The sequence below is a fragment of the Lampris incognitus genome, chromosome 6 (assembly GCF_029633865.1).
Source record: "Lampris incognitus isolate fLamInc1 chromosome 6, fLamInc1.hap2, whole genome shotgun sequence".
Classification (NCBI taxonomy): Eukaryota; Metazoa; Chordata; class Actinopteri; order Lampriformes; family Lampridae; genus Lampris; species Lampris incognitus.
This window is the reverse complement of record NC_079216.1, coordinates 22845245-22865485: the sequence shown is the minus strand read 5'-3', so window position 1 is coordinate 22865485 and position 20241 is coordinate 22845245. Positions and strand designations below refer to the sequence as shown.

The following is a 20241-nucleotide window of genomic DNA, read 5'->3' as shown; positions in this document are numbered from 1 at the left end:
ATATTTCATCCTGTAATGGTACGATTTGATGTAGAAGTGTCTCCTTGCACTCATCTTTACACCAGAATTAGTGTTGTGGAGTGAAGCATCGCAGCATGATCTTAGTCTCTACTCATATTACCATTTGCTTGAGCTGCTTGCAAAACGACAAGTGTCAGTACAGTGGTTAGGTGACAGAAAGGCCATCCCATAAGTGGAAGCAATGGCCTGTAAGATCCTGTGATATGCAGTCCTGTTCAGTGTCTGCATGGTGGGATGCAGGTAAACCCCCCCTCCAGCCTGCCTGCTGACACCGGAGCTGAAAGCCTGTAGTGATCCGCCAGATGAGCGGGACTTTTTCTCAGTAGTAATTGGGGATTTTTTTAAGGTGACTCCCACATCACCCTTGAGTGCCCAGTGTTGAATGGGTGCTGAAATGACCTGTACCCCGTCATGATGCTACATGAAGACCAGCTGCTTCCTGCAAAGTGGCTGTCCATCTTCCAGATCTTTCTGTGAAGATGCTTCAGGGAAGGATTGAAGCATTGTGTTTACCTTTGACTCAAAGGAATAAATCCAAAATAGTTTGTTTAAATCATTTTATTGATGAGGCACTGCAGGGAAGTGGAATTCACAACAAATGAGCAAAAACTGAAGGCAGATGGGTTTCATCTAAATTGTTTTTTATTGTCCTCCTCTCTGCCTCTATCTGGCTATCTCTCTCTCCTTCCTTCACTCTGTTTTTCTGTCTCTCTCTCTATGATATCTCCCTCGCTCTGACACACACACACACAGTCATTTTTCTTCTTTCTGTCATTGTCAAAAAGAAGTCTTCTTTCCAGGCCCGCTGCCCCCCACACTACACAAACGCACTACGTCACACTACACGCTACACAAACACACTACACTAACACACTACACACCATACTACACAAACACTACAAAAACACACTACACTACACATATACAGAGATGGGCAGCATTTTCCATTAACACTATTTGAAACATGTATTTGTATCTTTTTTTTTAAAGATTATTTTTGGGCTTTATTCGACAGTGACAGTAATAATAATAATAATAATAATAATAATATAATAAATTAAACTTATGTAGCGCTTTTCTAATACTCAAAGTCGCTGTACAATAAATGGGGTGAAACAAGACGACAGATAAACATAACACAGACAGAGGGGTGGATGATATATACAGTATAGCTACAGTATAGCGAGACAGTATAAATATATTATAGATAAACAGTATAGATACAGTATAGATATATAGTATTGATACAGTATAGATAGACAGTATTGATAAACAGTATAGATAGACAGTATTGATAAACAGCATGGATAGACAGTATAGATAGACAGTATTGATAAACAGTATAGGTAGACAGTATAGATAGACAGTATTGATAAACAACATCGATACAGTAAAGATACAGTATAGATAAGACAGTCTAGATGAACAGTAAAGTTACAGTATAGATACAGTATAAATAGACAGTAAAGATACAGTATAGATAGACAGTCATTGTTGGTGTCTCTTGTGTCCGAGATTAAGGTGTGTGCTTGAAATGGAGATGGCTTGACAGTCCAAGGTGAGAATAGAAGAGACTGGAACAGCGTGGACAGGGGATAGTACGGGGTGGACCTGTTCCTGCAGCTCTCTGTTCTTGGCGGATTTTTCGGCGGCGGCGCTTTTCTTCCGCATGCATGCGTTTGTCAGTTTCAACCTTGATGGAACCAGTCAGGCAGGCAGCTCTCCAGTGTTTTCAATTTTCCACTACTTTTTCCCAGTTCTTAGGGTCGATGTTGAAAGTGATCAGCATTCCCTTGATACAGTCCTTGTAGCGTTTTTTGGGAGCTCCTCTTTTTCTTTGACCTTCAGTCAGTTCCGAGTATAGAATTTGTTTCAGGAGTCTGCCGTTTGGCATCCTCTGGATGTGGCCAAGCCACCGTAGCTGGTGATGTTCAATTGTCGTCTCGATGGAAAGGAGATCGGCTCTTTCGAGAACTTGATTGTTGGTGACCCGTTCTTGCCAGGAAGTTCCCAGAATACTTCTCAGTTTTTGCTGGTGGAAGCGTTCTAGTTTATGGATTTGGTACTTGTAGGGTTCAGGCTTCACAGGAGGATTGAAAGAACCACTGCACGGTAAATCATGATTTTGGTTGATGTCTTGAGATCACAATCATAGAAAACACGGTGAGAAAGTCGGCCAAAGGCAGTGTGGACAGCTTTCAGTCTGTTGGTGATATCCGATTTTAGACTGCACGTTTCTTCGAGGATACTTCCAAGGTACTAGTCCATGGGCCAGACGATATTTCGGTACACTCAAGGTGGCAAAACTTACTTATAATTTTTGAAAGGATCCATGTCTGTAGATGATATTTTGGTATGATAACCATTCCTGAGTGGCAGCCGTATCACAGTTATCAGCTCATGAAGTTAACCACCCGCTAAACTAAATTGCATTTTAGACGCTGGTGCATATCCTGGTTTAGCCTCATGGTCAGGACATTTTTCAATGTTCTATAATATTGTCTTTGGTATCATTTTAAAGGGGACCTTCTTAGCTTTCATTCAAGCCCTGTTGTGGATATTTCTCACAAATATAGAGGTCACTTGAGCTCTTCAACCCGTCAATAACACACATCTTTCTGCAATTTTCGCCTAAACTATATACTTTCTTTTAGCCCTGTGGCATCTAGGAATATCAGGGACACAAAACACAAAAACTGGAATACTCACAGGACTGTAAAGATTCAGGAAATGTATAATATACCCATACTATTTCATTGTGTGAGGTGATTGTGAGCCTTAAATGAGAACTAGACCAAAGCCAGTTAGGTCACAAACTGGTCTCTATACATTTGTTTAAATACACAATCAAAATACATGATAAAAAGGAATACCATAGTGAGGTAATGAACTATTTTAATATTTTAAACAACATTGACATTTACATATACTTAGTCAATGATACATGTAATCCCATATCATTAGTGGGTATATGTAATGGTAATGGGTAGGGTAATGGGTATATGTGAATATGGTTACATTATTGTTATCAAGCTCTGGATAACCAAGTCCAGAATCAACATCCTGTGCATCAATAGACTACTACCACAGTAATACCATCAGAATCATCACACTGTCATTCATCAAACTGCTCGTTTCTCTCATCATCTGACTCCCCAAGTTCAAAGTCCAGTTCTGGACCATCCTGCTGTTTTTGGTTACTGCAGGTCTGTAACCTGCACATGTCTGTGCATGGAAGTCCATTTGACAGGCACATGCAGCTTGGCATTTTGCATGAATGCACACACTTGCATGTTAGCATTTCCAAGACCACATCTGGTGCAGGTGGGGAGCGCATCCAGTAAATGGCCAGCTTGACTTCGTCTGTCCATCCATACTCAGTAGGGCTTGGCACCACAGGGTTAGCCTGCAGACAGCACTTCCATATTGCTGCCTGATAGTTGGCTCGTTGAACATGCATAAAGAGACAGTCTCTACATGGTGGCAGCTGGCTGGACTCAACCTCTCCCCTTTTGGTGCAGAAGAGCTGGTAACGCAGTTTGTTCACCTCAGCAGTGCTGCTATTAGCAACATACATCTGACAGGTGAACTGCTCAATTTTCTGGAACAGCTCATCACTCACATTCCATGTCTGTCCCAGTTGACTAAAAGTCTCTTGGCAGGAAGTGTGCTTTCTCACTATCTTCAGGGCATTCAGCTTCCCTCGACCAGCGAATGCACTGACAGTGTCGCAGCCTGTGAAGGCATGTAAGCCAATTAGGCTGTCACAGATGCTGTCGCCAAGTGAACTTGCCAGTTTGGTGATGTCGACAAACCGTGTGCGGTTCTGAGTCCCACACTTCTGGAAGATGGGACAGGTGATGTCCTTCTGGAAGCCAAGACAAAGCACCATGACATCAGTGTCCTCAGCTGTGATGATAACTGACTTTGAGCCCGCATTTGCTGCATGCAATGCATGCAGGAGCAGACGGGTGTCAGCTTCTTCATGTGTGGAGTGCAGTTCTGCTGCTTCCTCACACCCATCTTCTGTCAACTTTTAGCAGGTTTCCTCACAGGTCATGTACAACACCTTGCCATGCAGCATAGCTCTGTATCGTGGGAGTTTCCACTCTTCCACCAGAAACTTGATGAGACTGGTCTTGTTGGAGGAACTGCACAGAAATTTTCTCCACTGCTGGACGTGGTGTCCCCCTGCAAGATTCTTGTACTGGAGAGTGATGTCTCCACCCCGGTTCAGTCGTTCAGCATCTTTGATCGAAGTCTGGTGATAGACATCAAAAACAACATCAATCCTCCCACTCTGTGCTCCCTCATGGAGGACCTGGGTCAAGGCTGACTCTGCCACCTGTGCAAAGGTTTTGTTGTTGCCATTCATTTTTTGGACCAGGCTCATCCCATCAATGATGGAAGTAGATGGGATTGGGATGTCTTCTGCAGGAGATACATTCTTTTCAAGCTCTCTGGCAAGTGCAGCCTTGTATGTTTTTCGTAAGGACCCATCAGCATTTGCCAGTGCCCATGGTAGTGGGCCCAATGGGTAGGCAAGGACATCCTTCAGATTCACCGTCCTGCTTTCAGCCACCAGGATCATGTGACTGAAAAGGTTTCTATCTGCCTTCAGAACCACATCCTGTGCTTTCTTTCCATGAGCTTGTTTTGTGCTGACATTGGAGAATGTTTTCAGACTTTGCTTGGTCATCTTGTCGTGGAATTTCACAGGTGGTGGGTCTGCATCTAACCTTGTTTGCTGGAATGCTTGGTAGGCCTCTTCTCCTTTCTCAAGAGCTCTCAAGAGATCTATGGTCACATCATGCCATGCCATGTTGCCAGTGGAGAGGCTAACCAAATCAATCTCATCAGGGGACATAGGATTGAGCCAGTTATTCTCCATAAGGTCCATGAGAGACTGGACATCTGCTTCATCTCTCTTGATCCTTGGACTCTGTAGATCTGGATGAGACCATTTGCACCTGCCTTGACCTGTCAGGTCTCTCAGCTGTCTGAGGTACATGCTTCTATACTCAGCTGTGAGATAATATTTGGTCACAGCTCCTGGCTTCAAGCTTAATCCCTTTGTCCCTCCAGCTGTTTGGGTGTCTTTGTTCACCGTTTCTTCTATAGCTTGGTCAACAGGGATTCGGCCAAAGGGATTGGTGGAGCCCAGTTGGACTGAGAAGCCTCCTTCCATGAATTCTGTGTACACATCTGGGTGTGTGATGGGCAGCTCAGACATCTGGGCGTAGTAGTAGTAGGGGAGGTAGCGTGCATAATTCATCCTGTCATAAGCAAAGCACCGTGGGATCATTGCTCGAATGCTAGCCAAGTGTAGCATCCAGTCTCCCTCTCTGGATGCTCGGATGAGCCCCAACAAGATTTCAACCATGTCCAAATAGGACATCCAGAAGTTCGAGAGGCTGCCGTTTCCACCTCTAAGGAACTCACGGTAGACTTCAAATAGATCCATGATGCGTGTACAAGAGCTGTTCTCGAGGACCTCCTTCAAAGCATGTTGTGAGACTTCTTTCCCAAGGCTGTCAATGGTCTTCAGTGTCTCATTCAGGTGAACCATGTCATTCCTGTGAGTTTCTTCCAACCAGGACAGGAAACCATTCAAGGTCAGTCGCATGAGAGCCTCATACAGGAGCTTGTGTAGTCGCACTGCCCTGTTGTACTTGCGGCCATCCATAACACCAGCAATTGAGCCTTCTGCAATCATGCCAGACTCAATGCAGAGGTCTTTGAGTCCAGCATCTTGGAAACGCTTTCCTATTATTGCCAGCAGTGTGCAGATGGTGTGGAATACCCCAAGCCTAACGATGATATCATGGAACTTGTCATGGTGTTTCCATGTGATCTCGACAGCCTTCGCATACAGGGCTTGGTCAAAGACACAGACAATCTTCCTCAGGCCTAAGCACTGCATGATGCTCAGTGACTGGTTAAGCACCTCGTTGACAGTAGACATTTGTGTCGTTGGAGCATTGATGGTAGGCAGATAGCCTATATTGTCGGGGATGACCGTCATCTCTCCTCGAGTCAGGATGTTGAAGCCTGTCCAGCTGCTGACGGACTGTTCTTCTTGTTGTGACATGCGTGCTAGGACCCAAAGAAGGTTTTTCTCTCTGGCAAGCTTAGTATTGGCTGCAGTATCGGCATCTGACTTTTTGCTTTGTGGTGGCCCTACCCGTTGTCCAGCATTGTAAGTTGGTAACATTGGTGGGGGTCCATCAATGCTTCTCTTCTTTGTTTTGGGAACAGTGGGCATGGGCTGGACAGGAAGTGGGTTGACTGGCTTTGCTTGCACAGCAATCCCATTGACTCTGTGAGATGTTCCCTCACCACTGACAGTTTCTTCAAGACGGTCGATATTGTCCCAGGCTAAAGTTGTGAATATGCCAGGATGGATGTTAGCTGGAAGGGCAATGCCACTCCCTGATGATGATAGTTTCTGGAGACACAGGGCAGTGTTGATCTCTTCCATCTGTGAATAGGACACACTGTGACCAAGTCGGTTGAGGATGTTTATCAACTCTAAATTTCCTGTCAACGATTTGACACTGAATGGCAGAACAATGTGCTTGGAAGGCTTGGTATTTCCACATGTCACTGCATATACTATGTCATGGCCAAATGACTGCAGAAGGCACTGCACTCTCTGGGATGCATGATCAGGATCATTTGAGCCTGTGAGTAGAGAGTACAGGAAGATAATGAGCGACTCTGGAATGGTAGGACATTCTGCTTCTGGTTTACTTCAGGCGGCCAGGTTTGAGGAACATCTTGACTTTTAATGTGTGCTCTCAATTTGATGGCTGCTTTGGCTATAACATCTTGTGCACTGACACTTTTCAGGGTCTGCAGCTCCCTTTTGAGAGACTGAATTTCTTTGGCAAGTTCCCTCATGGACAAGTTATCGGGATAGAGGAGGAATTTTCCTTTCTCATCAGGGAATATCTGCAAGGCTCCAGCAAACTCACTCTCCAGGTTTCGCCTTATGTGCTTCTTGGTTGATTCCTTGACTTGGGCAGTGCCTTGGGAGTTCATTGAAGCTACCAGTCTAGAAGAGAGATCAGTCATTGTCATCACTTGAGGATTGCCAAAAAGCTCCATCCTGATGAAGAGGAACAGCTCATTGTATGCCTTATTCACAGCAGCTTCATACTGGGCTGCAGCATCATCATCTTCATTGCTGGCAACCTCTCCTTTGGAAACCTCTTCTTTGGTGTAAAGTCTATAGCATGACCTGTGGTAGTGCCCTTCAGCTGCTACAAGGTCTCTACTCACAATGGCAAGGATTCTGCTGTCCCTTTTCTTTGTGGCTGCACTCCTGATCTTTGCATCAGCTCGCAGTTCTCGACACTGCACCAGTACTTCTCTCGTATTCTGTCTCTTGGAATATTTGCTGTTTTTCTGACAAAATATGCACTCTGCATCATAAGTCCTAGATGTACTTGGAGCATGTCGAGCTACTCTCTTAGATTGTTTCTCTTCAGCAGAGACACAACTTTTCTTTTCTTTTGCAAGGAGGCCATCAAGAATTTGCTTCATAGTGAAGATACTGCGACACTTTCTGTGGTAGTAGATTGCTGGAATCTGTCCCTCAGGAATGTCTTTTGCCAGTTTCAAAACTGGTGCATGATTTCGTATCTGAGCTGCCCTGAGCAGAGTTCTCCATGTTAACATGTTATCTCTATGCATCCCTATTTAGTTAATGGAATGGAGGACAGCTCCCCTTCTGGTAAGGTTATGCATGTGCAGGGTATTGCCCCTTCTAGGTGGGAGTCTCTTGTCATGCGCAGTTGTGATGGTGCTCATGCTGAGAGCACGTTGCTGGTCGCTTGGGATCGTGAAGAAATGGAGTGAATAAAGTCGGTTTCACTGAAGATAAACGTCGTGTTTATTCAGAACAAGCTTAGTAGTCAACATTGGTAGCAGTCGATGGTTAGCAGAAAATGGCTTCTGCTAGCTACAAAGTTCCACCGAAGTTCGATGAGTCCCGACCGTACGAGAGTTGGAAAAATGAAGTTGCTGTGTGGAAGCTCGTTACTGAGCTGGATAAGAAGAAACAGGCCCTTGCTGTCGTCCTGGGGCTTGAAGGAAGGGCAAGGGATATCGCCATGGAAATACCCGCTGCAGACTTGAATACAGATGGGGGTATGGACGTTTTAATTGCAAAACTAGATGGAATGTTTCTCAAAGAAGAGAGGGACCGCGCTTACGATGCTTATTCGTATTTTGACTGTATCAAGAAGGACAGTTCTGTGTCCATGGCGGACTATGTGATTGACTTTGAGCAGCGATACAATAGAATGAAAAAGTATGATATGACTCTTCCCGATGCCGTATTGGCTTTTAAACTTTTGGATACGGCTTGTCTAGACGAGAGGAGTAGGCAAATGGCGCTGACAGCGTGTACGGATCTAACGTTTGCGGCAATGAAGTCCGCGCTCAGGAGGATTTTTGGAGGGAAAATACAAGTCGACGCGACTAATGGCATACAAGTAAAAGATGAAGTGTTCTACACAGAGCAGCGCTCGCGAGGAAGATTTAAACGAACAAGTAACGTTGTGCAGCAAGCTGGACAAGAGTCACAGACAACACAGGTTGGACAACAAAAGCCACCGTTACAAGGTACTAACCCACTGGATAGGTTCGGTAGGCGATCAAAATGTGCTGTATGTCAGAGCACGTTCCATTGGGCCAAGGACTGTCCCCACAAGAATAGCGAGCAAGTAAAGCTAACTGAAGAGCCAGCAAAAGTAGAGGACACATTGCTTACCAAAGCCTCGCTGTCTGAATCAGCATCAGAGATCTTTCTGACTGAGTCGTTAGGGACAGCTATCATTGATACTGCATGTACCCGCACAGTATGCGGAGAAAAGTGGTTGGAAAATTTTGTCGCAGACCTCAGTCAAAGACAAGTGAACCAGATAGCGCAGAGTGAAATTCCAAGCAGCAGACCATTTCGCTTTGGAGATGGGAATATAGTACATTCCTCCAAAATACTGAAACTGCCTGCAAAAATAGGACATACAAAATGTCAAGTGGAAACTGAAGTAGTTAAAACTGATATCCCACTGCTTCTGAGTAAGACTTCACTGAAAAGGGCAGGGACCATTTTGGATATGGAGAATGATAGTGCTGTGATGTTTAATCAAAATATCCCTCTTGAATTAACCAGCTCGGGACACTATTGTATAGATATCAGAGACAAGAGCACAGAAACAAAGCCAATAGAAACTGAAGCACTGACGGCTCCAGAGAACAGCCTGAATGAAGATGAGGTCCTCACAGTCACAGAAAATATGACCGCAAATGAGAAACACAAAGTTCTTCTGAAATTGCATAAACAGTTCGGTCACGCCTCCGCCGAGAGGCTACAGCGGCTCATCCATAGCTCTGGAAATAAAGACACAGAGTGTGACACGATTTTGCAGCACATAGTACAGGACTGTGACATTTGCCAGAGATACAGCAAGACGAAGCCAAAGCCTGCTGTGGGCTTGCCTCTTGCTTCAACATTTAATGAAACGGTGGCAGTAGATTTGCATGAGTTGGAACCAGGGGTATGGTACCTCCACATCATTGATCAATTCACAAGGTTCAGCGCAGGAAGCATTGTAAAAACCAAGAAGTCCTCAGAGATCGTCAAGTCATTTCTTCATACATGGATAGGAATCCACAGCGCCCCCCAGAGGCTCTACAGCGATAACGGAGGAGAATTCAATAATGCAGAGTTCCGTGATATGGCTGAGAACTTTAACATTGAGACGAAAACAACAGCGGGATACAGTCCCTGGAGCAACGGACTACTGGAGAGGCATAATCAGACCCTCACCGACATCATTCTGAAGGTCAGGCGAGAAAGTGGCTGTGACTGGGAAACGGCCCTGGACTGGGCTCTTATGGCTAAGAACAGTATGCATAATGTGCACGGCTACAGTCCACGTCAACTTGTGTATGGTTTGAATCCTAACCTTCCTTCTGTACTGGTTGATAAACCACCCGCACTAGAGGGTACTACTATGAGTGCTAGAGTAGGAGAGCACATTTCGGCCCTACATGCTGCTAGAAAAGCATTCACTGAAGCAGAGTGCTCAGAAAGGATAAGACGAGCACTACGTAAACAGCTCAGAGCTACAGATGAAAAATATGACATGGGTGACAAAGTGTATTACAAACGAGCTGAATGTAATGAGTGGAAAGGACCAGGAATTGTTATTGGTCAGGATGGAGCTGTTGTTTTTGTAAGGCATGGTGGAATCTTAGTGCGAGTACATCACTCTAGACTTTCCAAGGTGAACACAAGGGTTAACGAAGAACAAATGGTACAAAATGAAAATGATGCTGAAACGGTAAATGATGAACAAGACACAGAAACAGGAAATGATGAACAAGGTATAAACAATGTAGCTGATGATTTAGCCAGTGAACAAAATAGAGAGAATGAGTTACCTGAAAGTAATGTTGCACAAACTGAAATGGCCCATAAGCCTAATGCACATGATAATCCTGTCCCCTCTGCAGGTATGAGTTTAAAAACAGGACAGACTGTAACATATATGAACAGAGGTGACAATACTCTACTTAGAGCAAGAGTCTTGGGGAGAGCAGGCAAAGCTACAGGGAAATATAAAACATGGTATAACATGCAACATCTAGAGAATAATGGAAGTGATGGGCAAAAGGTATCAGTTGATATCTCAGAAGTTGATAATCTTCACATAGAAACAGACAGAGAAGCTGATGTACTTATAACGAAAGACATCTCATTTGATGCAGCTAAACAGGAAGAAATAAAGAACTGGCACAATAATAATGTCTTCGAGGTAGTTAAAGATGCAGGTCAGAAATGTATCTCTACTAGATGGGTTTGTAGTCTTAAAGAAACACCTAAGGGTATTGTGCCTAAAGCACGACTGGTTGCCAGAGGTTTTGAAGAGATAAATATTCAAGAGCTACAAAAGGATTCCCCTACATGTGCTACTGATTCACTTAGACTTATGTTATCAGTGATATGTCAAAACCAGTGGGAAGTGCATTCTATGGACATCAAATCGGCATTTTTACAGGGTATGGAGCTATCCAGGGATATTTATATCCGCCCCCCTACAGAAGCAGGCTGTGAACATGTTGTATGGAAACTTAAGAAATGTGTTTATGGACTTGCAGACGCATCACTATATTGGTACAACAAAGTGAAGGAAATCATGCAGACTACTGGTGGTAGAGTGTCTCAGGTGGATCCAGCAATATTTTATTGGTTGGATGAGCAATGTAAGGTCACTGGGGTGCTTGCATGTCATGTAGATGATTTTCTCTGGGCAGGCACATCAAACTTTTCATCAAACGTAATCCCGCAATTAAAATCTGTGTTTAAGGTTGGTCGTGAGGAGCATGAAAAGTTTTCTTATGTAGGAATGGATTTTGTAACGGTAAACGGTGAGGTACAGGTACACCAACAAAGTTACATTGACAATCTGCAGCCTATACCCATTCAAGCAGGTCGGGCCACACGGAGAAGTGAGCCCCTTAATGACACTGAAAGAGAGCAGCTACGGTCAAAAATAGGACAAATCCTATGGGTTGCTAAACAAACAAGACCTGATGTTATGTTTGACTCGTGTTGTTTGGCTTCTAATATAAAAGGGGCAACAGTACAATCTATTCATGAGGCTAATAAGGTTATCCGTAAGCTTAAATCTGAAAAGGTAACACTCAGATTCCAACATCTGGGAAACACTGATGCTTTGAACTTGATAGTATTCAGTGATGCTTCGTTTGGGAACCTCCCTGATGGAGGTACACAGGGAGGTACTTTGATAACACTTATGGGAGAAAGAGGGAAGTTTTCCCCACTCAGCTGGCACTCTAAGAAAATCAGACGTGTGGTTCGCAGTACACTCGCAGGGGAAACTCTTGCTATGTCAGATGGAGTAGACAATGCAATGTTTCTGGCCACACTATTTTCTGAACTAACTACTGGCAATGCTGAACTGAATGCTCCCTCCGTGCTCTGTGTGACTGATAACCACTCTCTGTATGATGCTCTCAAGTCTACAAAGCAAGTCACAGAGAAAAGACTTAGGCTGGAAATCAGTAGCATTAAAGAACTCATACAAAGCAAGAAGATCAAGGAGGTGCGTTGGTCAGACACGAAAACTCAACTCGCTGACTGTCTCACAAAGAAAGGAGCATCGGCTCTTGTGCTCTTAAAGGCACTCTGTGAAGGACAATGGGACCTGGGTTAAAAGGGTGTTGGATGGACAATTGATTTTGTTCTCAAATGTTTCCATGACATGTTGATTTCTCTGGAAATGCATGTTCCATAATTCACGCTGTGAATTTCATTTTTTGTTTTCTGTTTATTTCTTTAAAAAAAAGAGAATGAGATTGTTAACATGTTATCTCTATGCATCCCTATTTAGTTAATGGAATGGAGGACAGCTTCCCTTCTGGTCAGGTTATGCATGTGCAGGGTATTGCCCCTTCTAGGTGAGAGTCTCTTGTCATGCGCAGTTGTGATGGTGCTCATGCTGAGAGCACGTTGCTGGTCGCTTGGGATCGTGAAGAAATGGAGTGAATAAAGTCGGTTTCACTGAAGATAAACGTCGTGTTTATTCAGAACAAGCTTAGTAGTCAACACTCCATGAGTCGACACTTTGTAGTGAAACCAGCTTATCTGTATCATCAGAACAGTGGATAATGCACTCCACCCGTGGGCGCTTTGGTATTGGGTAAAAACTTGCTTGTTCACCAGTGGCCATATTCAGTCAGTTTTCACCTGCCACATACAAACAAATACATGTAACTTAGGTGTATGAACACTACTAAAACAAAGTTTACTTTGCTTCACCAGCGTCATATTACCATTATTTATCTTACATAGCCACAAATAGATACATTACCTAGTTGCTATGCAACAGCTGTATTTTGTCCACATGAGGCCGCTAAAATCAACACAAGATGAAAGTTCCTCGTAGCCACTTTAACTAATCATATTAACATATACATTAAAAGAACATGCTAACATTATGGGAAATTAGCTTACAATCTTCTCCAGAGTGAGACAAGAAGATAGATACCAGTTTCCTCTATATGTGTTTAGTAGAAAGCTATCTGGCTGCACGTTAGCCTAGCTTAGCACAATGAATGGAAGTACACAGTACTGGTTATCCTTGGTTGTTGGCCAACTAAGAACTGTCCCAGAGTTTAAGCTAGGCTAATCAGTACCAGGGGTGTTGAAATGCTATATTTGTAAAAATCTGGGCAAATACACAATCGTGAGAGGCACAGAAACAGGTTTCCTGAAAGAAAAATGAAATAGCTGCTCATTTGGAAAGGTTATCATGTATTATTTTACTTCTGTTAGTGTACCAAATAAAATGGCACCAGTGAAGTTGTGTCACCTTGGGTGATATCGATATCTGGTCTGACCCATGGACTAACTGGCTTTGGTCTAGTTAGTTTCTTAGTAATAATGCCCTTCTAATTTAAGGTTCACAATCACCTCACACAATGAAATAGTATGGGTATATTATACATTTCCTGAATCTTTACAGTCCTGTGAGTATTCCAGTTTTTGTGTTTTGTGTCCCTGATATTCCTAGATGCCACAGGGCTAAAAGAAAGTATATAGTTTAGGCGAACATTGCAGAAAGATGTGTGTTATTGACGGGTTGAAGAGCTCAAGTGACCTCTATATTTGTGAGAAATATGCACAACAGGGCTTGAATGAAAGCTAAGAAGGTCCCCTTTAAAATGATACCAAAGACAATATTATAGAACATTGAAAAATGTCCTGACCATGAGGCTAAACCAGGATATGCACCAGCGTCTAAAATGCAATTTACTTTAGGGGGTGGTTAACTTCATGAGCTGATAACTGTGATACAGCTGCCACTCAGGAATGGTTATCATACCAAAATATCATCTACAGACATGGATCCTTTCAAAAATTATAAGTAAGTTTTGCCACCTTGAGTGTACCGAAATAGGAAATTTTGGGCTCTGGCCCATGGACTATACTGAAAGGATTGAACTTGTTCTATAGGTTGGCCATGGATGGTGATTTGAAGTGGAACTCCTAAAGTATCCTGAGGCACAACAGCAAGCGTTTTGGTTTTCTTGATGTTCACAGAAAAGCGAAAAGTTTCGTAGGCCTGAACAAAGCAGTTGGTGATCGACTGAAGACCTTCTGAAGTCATGGCAGGAGCAACATTATCATCGGCAGTATAGATGGACAGTATAGATACAGTATATATACAGTATAGATACAGTGTAGATAGACGGTATAGATACAATATAGATATACAGTAAAGATAGACAGGAAAAGAGAGAGGGGTTGACGCGCAACAAAGGTTGCCAGCTGGATTTGAACCGGCAACATGGTGGTCATGTGGTCTGTGTTGTCAACAATCAGCTATGGCAGCGCCTTCCACTCATGATGACTTCTGAGTATTTTGTAGTTCGTGGGTCATCAGTCGGGGAAAAAGCAATGTAATTTGTGTTATGTTATTTTTGTGACGAGTATTTGTTATTTGAAAATACTCAAATACTGTTCAGTAGAGATCAGGATTGAGATTGAAGAGGGACGAGCTTCTTTCTACCTGTAGACAAGTCACTAAAGTCACAGTGATGATGAGAATGGTACAAAGATCACATGATGATGTGCTGTGAAGGTGTGCCTGGTGTGGATGCTGACATGGTTTGTGTTCAGCTAGCCTTCTGTGGTGCGTTGGCTTCAGCAAAAGGGGTTTACTGCATGACTAACTGAAAATCCAGCTGTACATGTGTTCTTCAGTGCTGTGTGAAACTACATCATTCACTGTCTGTCAAACCCTACCACGCTCACCTGACGGGGATGACGGCTCTGCAGGCTGTGGGCCTCTATTTTGTAGGAAAACCCTTCACACAGTCAGTTATCAACTTGTCTTTGTTCATAACACAAACTGGGTTTAAGTGCCCTTCCTCTGCATACATGCCCTTTGGAGAAATTCTCACACATATGAGATTATGAAGTATCTTTGCCCATCTCTGCACACACACACAGACACATAGTTACAAAAAAAAAACTAGCACAACACAAACTTTCTTTTCCACTTTCCATTGAAGTGGTCTATTTATAATAAATATTCTGAGGCAGCAATGTCTCCTCTCCTCATTCCTCTTGCAGCTCTCCCAGAAGTCTACCAGTCAGCTACTCCAAAGAGAGGAGCTGAAACTGTTCAAGGCTGCAAAAGCTTCCCTCTCTTGCTCATGTAAACCCACTCGCTCTGTCTTTTGTACACACAATGAGTTGCCCCTTTCATACACACAAGGAAATATATATATATATATATATATACACACACACACACACGCACATACTTCATCTTATCAGACAGCAACACGGATAGCTTTTTATTCTCAGTACTACTCTCCTTTGTTTTCATTTCGACCCTGTGCTAGCTTGCAGTGCTAGCTTGCGGTGGGAGATAATTGGTACAGATCAGACAGGAGCTGATGTGGTGGTAGATTCATTTTCCTGAGGAATGGGAAATGAGTCTCTAGAGGCCTCGTCTGGGCCAGAGATAGTACCTGTAACTTTTATTTATGATTCATTTAGTTCTGCGTTATTAGGTTAGGTTACAGTTGGTATGCACTGCTGCATACAATTTGTTGTAAGCAAAGGAAGGAGGAAAGGGAGAGTTGGGGAAAAGGCGGGGGGGGCGGTCCACTTGCAACATGATTAAACAAATCCATGCTGAATAACCCAAAGGTCATCGAGTCATTGTGAAAACATCTATCTACAAAGCCTCCTCTCACATAGTAGTCTTTTTGAATGACTGTGGCTTTACCCTTTTATGTGCTGTCTCGATTACTTCTGTACCAGCACTCCTCCCCAGAAAGAAGTGCTCAGGAAACCACAATTTGAAACCAAAGACCACATGCGGGTAGGTCGGGTGGACTTGCAGAATAGCTTGAAGGATGAGGGCATCTTGAGATGCTAATCTGACTAATAGTGATAAAACGAACTCACTTTGAACCCCACTTAGCCTGACTCTCACTCTCCTATAAGTTGGAATAGGTACTCTTAAAGTGGTAATATCCTTACTCTCTTCAATGGTGTGGTTTCTTACTCAAAATCACAGCATTCCTTTCGAAATGAAGGTGATGCTGAATGCACAGAAAGCGTTCACATACGCAGGTCAGAATTTCCAACAGTTGCAGATTGGTGCAACACCAGCAAGTTAACCCAATGGTAGCATATATATTTATATATATATAAAATGTTTTTTTTTTTTTAGAGAAGGAAGACTGATCAACAATGTCATCGGACACTGGGATATTGATAGGGTTGTATTCAGAATACAGAAATGAAGTATCCGTATTCAGTGCCATTGATGGTAAATGACCTACATTTTATATACTGCTTTTCTAGCTGCATCAGCCCCTCAAAGCGCTCTACAATAAATTAATGCCTCACATGCACACCCACACCTATACATCGACGGCAATGTCAGCAATGCACGGTAACAATCAGTTCATCCAGAGCACTTAGGGGTTAGGTGTCTTGCTCAAGGACACCACATTTTTTGCAAGGAGGAGCTGGGAATCAAACCAGCAAACCTCCAATTACCTGGTCTACCTCCAAGCCACTGTCGCCCCGATTACAATTACATTTTGAAACACCACTATACAGATTAGGTTATAAAGTTTGAGGAGAATGACAGGACGCGGAGGCGGGGCAGGCTAAGCTAACTGCTAGCCCATGCAGACCGACAGTTCCAATAACAGCGAGGGTGGTCTGGTGGCGGCCTCGCCTAGCATTGAGTGTGTTTTTAGTGCCGTTGTTTGGAGTGCGGGGAGGTGTGTCGAAGGTGTCTGGCTGGGAGAGCCTGGTCTGCTGCGTCCGGTGGGCCAAAGGACCACAGCCCCTGCCCGGAGCTGCAAGAAAAGAGGAAACACAGAGGGTGGTCTGACAGGACGCGGAAGCGGTGCAGGCTAGGCTAACTGATAACCCATGCAGATAGGCAATTCTGACAGTCATCCTAGCTGGCGTTCATTCCCTTTGGATAGTGATTTTTTTTTTAAGTTTGGATACATGTGTTGGTTTGGATTTGTGTGTTCTTGTAGTTTTTGGATGTGTTTTTCTCATTGTGTTGCACTGCTGTGGGCTGGGGGAAACAATGTTTTGTTTCATGTACTTCTGTACATGAAATAAAGTGTTCCTGGTTCCTGAATACCTTTAGAATACTTGCCTCTAGCCCTGTTTGGGACTAGTGCAAACCACTGTATGGGTGCTAATCCCATAGAAATGGGACTAACAAAAGTGCTGCTGTTTGCCGCACTTTTGATTTTGTTTGTGCAAGTTTTCTCAACCCAAATTTGCCAATCTGATAATCTGTCCCTTACCCGAGTGAAAGATATTGTTTGAAAATATTTGTTATAAGTATAAAGCTCCCATTTGTGTGGCTTGTCCAAGTCTACTTTCAAATGCATTGGTCAATATGGAGCCTCCTGTTCCTGCTCCTGTAACTTAATTAATTTTTCTGTAGTTACTGACTCAGGTCAACCTGCATGCAAGGAATCTTAAGCTCCATTACCCAATGTCTTCATGGACATCCACTCATAGTCTATCAGTCTTCTCCAGAGGGAGCACACGTGTGCATTGATACCTCCATACTTCTTCACTTTGGAGCTGTACTCCAATCATGTCCAGAAAGCATCTAAAACAATAAAGCCCACAGAGATACTAAGAAGTGAGTATACTTGTGAGTAAGTGAGTGATTAAAGGTATAGTGGATTTACTAAAATATAATGTATAGAATGATACAAAAACTAGAAAAATGCTTTTCCACAGAAAAAGCGTGTGAATGCTGAGCTGCTGAAAGAAATCACGAAAGCATTGCTGAAAATGGATAAATAGGAAAAGTCAGAAAGTCACTAGCCTACCAAAAATACCTGGAAACTGAAATGTGAAATGGCTGAATATTTTAGTAGTTTTAAAGGTATAAAAAACTGAAAAATTTGCCATAATGTGCTAAATACATAAATAGTTTGATTGTTGAATGGTTTCTGTAGTTTAAAGTATGAAAAAGTGGAAGTGGTGCAAAGATTTCAAAGTGCTCCAAGTCCCATTACAAACACGCACAAGGCTGTAACAAAACTTGCAAGCATTTGCAGCAATGGTTTATGTATGGAAAAGGTTTGAATAGCCTGAAATATGTGACCCCCGCTGGTAACAGAGTCCCCAAGTAGGCCTAGGTCATTGAACTGCAAAACCTGACCTGAACATTGTTCTTCTAAAAGAAGAAAAAAGAGCTACAGTACATCAGAAGAAATGGTCTTCATTTGTTATGAGCGGAGGGGTAGAATAAGATGAGGGGTAGTATTAAAGGAGGGGTAGAATGAGAGGAGGAATGGTAGAATGAGAGGAGGGGTAGTGATGAAGATGAAGAGTGGTGAAGAGGAAGGCTAGTGATGAAGCGAAAGGATAGTGATGAAGATGAAGAGTAGCGATGAAGAGGAAGGGTAGTGATGAAGATGAAGAGTAGCGATGAAGAGGAAGGAGGGTAAGAAGGTTGTAGGAAGGTAAGAAGGTTTTAGGAAGGATGGTAGGAAGCAAGGTAGGAAGGTTGTATGAAGGAAGGAAGGTAGGTAGGAAGGAAGGTAGGAAGGTTGAAGAGGGAGGAAGAGCCGTTAAGAAGTGGCAGAAGCTGATCAAATCTCCCAGGTGTTGAGAGTTGACAGTAATTAGGCTGGCAGTTGAGTTTCAAATTGATATGTGATGTCACAATAGGACTGAACATTCTAAAAGGCAAAGTGTATGGCAGAATTGCTAAACTTTAGAGCTGAATTGTTCAAAAACTATAAGATATTTTTAAAATCTGAATAGGATTCTGAAAGAGCTGAATGTTCTGAACTGTTTAAGCTTTAAATGGGGTTTCTAGCTCAAAAAATGAAGGAGGAGATACAGTTCAAAGGTGATGAGGGTTTCAACCTTTCCCCATAGACTTCCATTGTTTTGAAAAAGTAGAAAAAGCTTAATATGTCTAAAAGTATAAAAGATGTCAAAAAACGAATTGTGAGCCTTAATGGGCTTAAAGAGATGAACATTTTGATACCTGAATGGTTTCAGTGGCTAAAAGTATGAAGGAGTAAAAGAGGTGGAAAGGTTGCAAAAGTCCCCCATTGACTCCCATTCAAACAATGGCTGAAAAAAGTTGAATATTTCAAAAAGTTCAAAAGGTATGAAAAATCTGAAAGAGGAGCACTAATATCCTTAATGAGTTAAACATTTTGATAGTTGAATGGTTTCAGTATCTAAAAGTATGAAGGAGCTACAACGTGTCAAAAAATGGGCGGAAGAAAAATAAATAAATAAATAAAGAAGTGCAAAGCAATAGTGTGAATGCCCAGCATTCACACTAATAATCCCTCTCAAGCACCACTTATGACCCACTAGACATGTGTGGCGGTGTCTGTATCTGCAGAGACCCTGTCCTCTCCCAGTATTTTCTTATTTTGCTATGTACGTGACGTTTCTGGGCATTAACCTTTGGACAGTGGTCCTCAACTTTTTCAAGTTGTGACTCCACAGAATAATCAGGTTTGTGTTTGCGACACCAACCTGTCACCAAAGACACAGTGTGCCTATTAACACAAACAAACAAACTGACCATGTAACCGCAGGGTTACTCATTTAGAGCAGTACCCCACAATAACAGCGAGTGGGCGTGGTCAGCATGAGTGGGGAAAAGTTGGGGATTCATGAGCACTTGGTAAGGGTCATTCAAAAAGATGCGTTTGTTCATTTTCGCCCATCACTATGTACCGCCATTGCTTGTCGTACCAGACCATTTGAGGCAATAGCCGTGGATTTAAGACCTTAGAATTTGGAATCAGCTTTACTCGCCGTACAGTTGCATGTATTAGGCATTTGCTAAGTGGTGTATTGAAGTGCCAGAGGTCTCTATTTGTTGTGTACATTTGTTGTGTACACACCCGGATCTCAATAAATTAATAGAAAAAGTACACAATAAATTACTTAGTGAACAAGTTTCAAGACTAAGCAGGCTTGCCAAGCAATCCAAATTTAATTTGAAAACAATGACTACCTCTCTAATACATCTAACCTAACAGCCTCTTTTAAGACAGCGCAAGGACTAATGAAGATGTTTCTTCCCAAAATACGACAATAGTATGAGTGGCTGAAAGAAACATCAATCCAAACTT

General features: G+C 42.9%; 1 protein-coding gene across 2 annotated transcripts in view; it reads left to right on the top strand.

Annotated features, from left to right (window-relative positions):
- spon1b (spondin 1b) overlaps positions 1–20241 on the top strand; it is a 186086-nt gene that overhangs the window by 157008 nt on the left and 8837 nt on the right. The window lies entirely within an intron of this gene.